At 46.1% G+C, this 5,884-nt stretch overlaps 1 long non-coding RNA gene across 2 annotated transcripts; it reads right to left on the reverse strand.

Annotated features, from left to right (window-relative positions):
- Positions 1-347: 347 nt before the first annotated feature.
- LOC134733849 (uncharacterized) lies at positions 348-5,512 on the reverse strand. Of its 2 annotated transcripts, none has more exons than XR_010117392.1 (3): positions 5,359-5,512; positions 4,760-4,810; positions 348-3,716 (listed from the first exon to the last, which is right to left on the reverse strand). It is a non-coding gene; the product is annotated as an uncharacterized lncRNA (long non-coding RNA). The 2 variants fall into 2 exon arrangements; XR_010117391.1 differs by having other exon boundaries at positions 348-4,276.
- Positions 5,513-5,884: the final 372 nt, after the last annotated feature.

Raw genomic sequence — 5,884 nt, forward strand, 5'->3', positions numbered from 1 at the left:
CCTGAGTAGCTGGGATTATAGGCATGTGCCACCATGCCCAGCTAATTTTGTATTTTTACTAGAGACAGGGTTTCTCCATGTTGTTTAGGCTGGTCTCAAACTCCCAACCTCAGGTAATCCGCCCGCCACAGCCTCCCAAAGTGCTGGGATTACAGGCATGAGCCACTGCGCCTGGCCTGCACCTGATTTTATCATGACCTTTCACATGCTTTTAGAGTCTTTTCTGTGGGGCAGATCTGACTTCCCAGAACAGCTTGGCCTTTGTGAAACTTTGTTTTAGCTGCTTTCAGCCTAGCTTTGCTCCAGAACCTGTTTTGTGTGTTCCACAGTGTTATTAATTCTGGTGGTTGTTATTGTTTGCAGTTTTTTATTTGAATTGGATAACAAAATTATGCATTAAGATTTCCAGCATTTCTGGAAAAGTCAGAAAGCACTTGTTTTGAGTTCTTGCTCAGTAGCTAATAGCTGAAACTAAAGAGGAGCTGTTGCCCTCTTTGAACAGGCAAGGAGTCTCCAGTTTGCCACAGTCCCCACCACTCTGTATTGCCCCCTATTGGCTGTGCTGGTGTTTGATTGCATTGCCTTGTTGGTCCCTAGAGAAGTTTTAAAGTTATATCATACATACAGAATAATTGCTGTGAAAATAGCTGCTGCCACAGATCCCAGACACTATGCTGAGCACAGTATGTGCGTGTTCTCATTTAACCCAGTGAGATAGGTATCATTATTCCCAATTCGCAGACATAGAAAGTCAGAGTCAGTAAATGTCAGGATTAGAAAATGTCTTTATAAGGGTTGAACTGAATTTCAATTTGGACATCTGCATTTTACCATGTCAGATAATGAACTCCTCTAACTGGTTTAGGGGATGTGACTGGCTCAGTAAAGGCCTCAAATAATCACTAGGTTTTCCTCTTTTTCCACCTGCAACATATTCAAGAATGGCTAACCCTGATCTCAGTCATGAAGTAAGCAAAGTGTCTTTGACGTTAAAGACACTGGAATATCCTCCCCTTTCTTCCTCGGGATATCTGTCTTGAACCGCACACCCATGCCAGGTGCGCAGTACTCTGAGATCTTCCCGCAGGGCCCAGGGACCCCACTGTGACACGGTGTCTAGGCCTCAACTCTAAGACAGCACCTCACCTTCCAGATTTTTCCCGTCCCTTTTTTCTACCAAAACATCCTTTGCTGTGTCCCATACATTCAAGCTCTTGATAAGTGACTAACTACTTAATTTGATAAATGATTTGGGAGATAAGTCATTAACAAACTCATTTATTCTTCTAAAAATTACTTATTGAATGTCTATCCCCTCCTCTTAAAACCATATAAGGGCTGCCAATTGCTCCTAAGAGACTAATGACCAAAATCCTTCATAAGGCCTAAAAGGCTTGTGAGACACTGTGTCTGCTGGCCCCTCCAGCCATCCTCTCTGCCCAGCACTCCCCCAGCCTTCTAGTTCCTCCAGCATCCCTTGTCTCCATCTACTAAGACTTCACACTAACCCCATCCTTGGCCTGGAAAGCTCTTTCACCCCTCTTAGCTGGTAACTGCTTTTTTGTCCTTCAGGTTGCTATGAAGTCACAACTTCATCAAAATGTATTCCATGACCTCACTGACAGGTTCAGATTGCACTGTGAGACATGCACTGGCACCATGAACCTATCAGATAAAGTGTTCTGAGGGCTGCAGTCTTGCATTTATTTACTTGATGAACATACCTCTACCTCATCAGACAATGAGCTCCATGATGTCATCTTGGAGGGATTTTATCTGTTTCTACTCACTTTTGCTTCCCCAGTGACTAGATGCCTAATTCATATTTGTTGAAGGGAAGTGGGGTAGGGTAGAGGAGGAGGGAGGAAGAAATTTCTGTTGCCTTCTACAGTTAAAATGGAGAAAATCTGAAGAACTTTCTCAAGGACACAGAGCTAGTAAGTGACACAGCAGGACACTGAACCCAAGTTTCCAAGGCACGTTTCTTTTCTACCCTGTCATAACTTTCTTCTAGGGCCTTGGCAGGCCTCTGTGCACTGTGATAATCATACCCTGAAGATTATTATGACGTTGGAGGCATGCCCGGTCTGGCTCCAGACAAGGTGGTGCAATATCATGGAGCTGCAGCAGTGTCACTTAGCCACATGTAGGGCAGAATGATGCTAGGCATACCCCAACAGATCTCTGGGTGACATAAAGATGACTTCGACTTGGTGCTATCCAGGTGGATTCTGGGGGCGCCACAACTAGACTTAGCGGGAGTATAAGATTTGGGATAATCAGCCTGCTAGAAGAAGAAAAGCAACCATCTATTGTGCCCTTATCATATGCAGAACTCTTTAATGACACTATTTGGTTGATTCTGATGTAAGACGTTCTAAAGAGATACTATTTCCCCCATTTTACAGATGATGAAACTGAGGTCTGGAGACTGAGTTGCCCAGAGTCACACAACTAGTCAGTAGTCATGGAGGAATTGGCTTTGAAATGCAGATGTGTCCGATTTTGAGCAGTTTTTTATTCTGTGATGGAGCGCAGCCTCAAAATAGAACAGAATGCTCAACTACCTCATATAGAACATGAGAAATAACCCAGGAAGAAGAAAGAACGAGAGAGAGCTGGAATGAACGATTATGGCTGGAGGTTCAGTAGAAGGTTGCTGGCCCTGAGAGCAAGGCCCAGGACCCAAGGAAGAAGGGTTGGCTGGAGCCATAGGAAGCAGGGGATGCAGCCAGAACAGCACCACAGCTGACTGAGGCAGTTGCAGAAGAAGCTCAGGCCCGGGCAGGAAAGGACCTCGCTTTCTTGTTTAGAATGTTACACAAAATGCAATGCACTGTCAATTCTTGGGTCATCCCCTCCCTCCGCATTCTTTTTAGCAAAAGGAGTTATTATTTCCACTTTCTATGAAAACGTTCATTTCTTCAAAATCAGATATCTTAGATCTAGAAGAAAAAAGTGGGTAAAATGAACCATCTGTACAGTTCAAAGGAAAATGTAGTGATGCTCTCCATCCTTTGTGTTGTGTCTCTGCCGCCTGCTTCTGAGAAAGGGGCAAGAGGGGAGGAAGCACGGGTTCCCCAGGGCAAGAGTGGGGCAGGGGGCAGGCGACGACCCTCAGGAGCAGGCTTCTATTGGGCGGCTTTGGCACTCATTCTGGGCTTCAGTTTCCTTGCTCTTAGAGCAGGAGCTGGATCAGATGATCTCTAAGGTCCCTTGTACTTTTGTGCTTCTCCAGCATAAGCCTGGGTGCGGGGGCAGACTGAGATAAGAAGGACAGTGGTGACCAGGGGTCATCTAAGAGATGGTTTAATGGGGGATAACAGAGTAATTGAATAATAGGAGATTGTGTTTGAAACTTATCTCATCTGCATGAATTTCCACCTTGAGATTTTCTTGCATTGTCAGCCAGAAAAAAATTACAGTTTTGAATAGATTGTGGGTGTTATAATCGATTGTGGGTGTCTATAAAAGGTATAGATTTTTGGTGTCAGGCCTAGGTTCACTGAGGTAGATAGCTTCCCCTCTCTGAGCACCAGGCGCGCAGGTTTAGAGTAAGGATAAGAGTACATGGCTCACAGGGCAGCTGTGGAAGGGTCAGATGAGTCTCTGTACCGAGAACACGTAGCACAATGCCTGGTCAAATTCCTGCAAATGTCATCTGTCCTCCTTCCCTCAAACCTCTTCTCCTCCTACAGCGGAGGGGAGCACCCAAACTGGAGAAAAGAGTTAAACAAGTTCAAATTCTTCAAGGATATACAGTAAGTGCTCAAATGTGATTTGTCCAGTTCTTTCATATATAATATTCACAACAATCACATGGACCAGGTATTGCTATTCTGTTGTACCGATGAGGAAACTGAAGGTCAGGGTTGTCTTCAGCTCATAAATAGAACTCAGATTTGAAACTCAGTCCAGTCTACTGAATCCAACCCCAAATACTCTTGTCACAGACTGAAAGCTACACATCAGGGGCAGATGCAGTGGCGGAGAATCCACTGGGAGAGGCTTCTGCTTGGGGGTTGCTCCAGAAAGCCCTACTGGTTTATGCAATCAGACTTGATCCACCCCCATGTTCTTAGGCAGCCCTGGTGCCAGGGCTTTCTCACCCTTCATTGTAGCTGAAATGGAACCAGCATCACTGTCTCCCTGTGCAAGGGGATCTCTCAACTTCCTCCTGTGGTTTCTGAAGTCTTTTATATCGTGACCACTCCAATTCATCAAAGCGTTCATGCTTATTTTGTGCCTCAGTGTTTCACAGTGATTTCACTCACCCCTGTTAGGTGAGTGGAGACAGCATTATTTTCCTCATATTGGGGTTGGGAGCAGGCTCGGAGCAGGCTCAGAGCAGGCTCAGGGAGCTTCCCTCACTTGATGGAGGCCCCACAGCAGGGCCCGTGTGGGCAGCCCAGGACCCTGCACTCATGGCGCCTGCCACTGCAGAAGACACCCTTCACCAGCCACTGGCTCTCAACAGTGTGGCTCCGGCAGGCCTCTCAGTGGGTTTGTGTCACCCAAAGGCTGATGAAGAACAAGGGGGTGGGGTGGCAGTGAGAAAGCACTTGGGAATTCAGTGACAACAAGGCCACCCATTCTCTCTCTGTCAGCAACTGATAGTGACAGTTGTAATAGTGACAGGCAGACCTGGATGGAAATCCTGGTTCCACCACTGACTAGCAGTGTAACCTTAACCATGTTACTACTACACTTCTATGAGCTTCTGTTTTTCTATCTGTATAGTGGGACTAATCCTACTTACCTACTCCTACTGAAGGGTGAGACACAGCAGGTAATGCACTTAGCACAGGGCCTGGAACATAGTAAATGCTCAGTGGTAATAGTGCATAGTCTTCCTTAAACTTGCAGTGACATTTATTTCACAGCTGAGGCTGTGGGGTGACATCAGGGTGATGAGTCACTTTATCTGGCTGGGTCTTACATCCAGGGCGATGTTCTGTTGCATACGCCACCCTCCCCTGCCCCAGCTCAGGGCCCTAACAGTCTAGCAGGGCTGGGACTTTCTGAAAGGCTCCCCTGACCACACCAGTTCCTCAGGAAGACTCTCAACCCCAGCTTCAGCTCTACTGACATTGCCTTACTTCCCTTTAACCCCTTTTGAGGCCCGGTTTAGAATTTGTATCTCAGCCAGAGCTCTTTGCATGCCAGCTTTGTCCACGCTGTTTACTCCTGGATAGTTCTCAGGCCCAGCCATCTACCAACCCAGTACCTGGAGTCAGGCAGACCTGGATGGAAATCCTGGTTCCACCACTGACTAGCAATGTAACCTTAACCGTGTTACTACTACACTTCTATGAGCTTCTGTTTTTCTATCTGTATAGTGGGACTAATCCTACTTACCTACTACTGAAGGGTGAGATGCAGTAGGCAATGTGCTTAGCATAGGGCCTGGAACATAGTAAATGCTCAGTGGTAATTCCAGCACTTTGGGAGGCTGAGGCGGTCAGATCACTTGAGTCCAGGAGTTCAAGACCAGCCTGAGCAACATAGTGAGACTCTGTCATAAAAGAAAAAAAGAAATTGCTCAATGAATGATTGTTTGTGTGTGTGTGTGTGTGTGTGTGTGTGTGTGTGTGTGTGTGTGTTCCTCCTGAGCATTTGACTTTTCTTTGCTGTATTTTTCCACCATATACCAATTACAGACCACATGGCTCACATCATTTCTATCTTCTCAAGCATCCTGGTTTCTTTTCATCCTTTCTTTTGTTTTTGGCTTTCTAGCTTCTTTTTTCTGGACTTTTTTTTTTTTTTTTTGAGACAGAGACTTGCTCTGTTGCCCAGGCGGGAGTGCAGTGGCATGATCTCAGCTCACTGCAACCTCTGCCTCCCCGGTTCAAGCAATTCTCCTGCATCAGCCTCCCGAGTA

This window comes from Symphalangus syndactylus, chromosome 12 (assembly GCF_028878055.3).
Source record: "Symphalangus syndactylus isolate Jambi chromosome 12, NHGRI_mSymSyn1-v2.1_pri, whole genome shotgun sequence".
Classification (NCBI taxonomy): Eukaryota; Metazoa; Chordata; class Mammalia; order Primates; family Hylobatidae; genus Symphalangus; species Symphalangus syndactylus.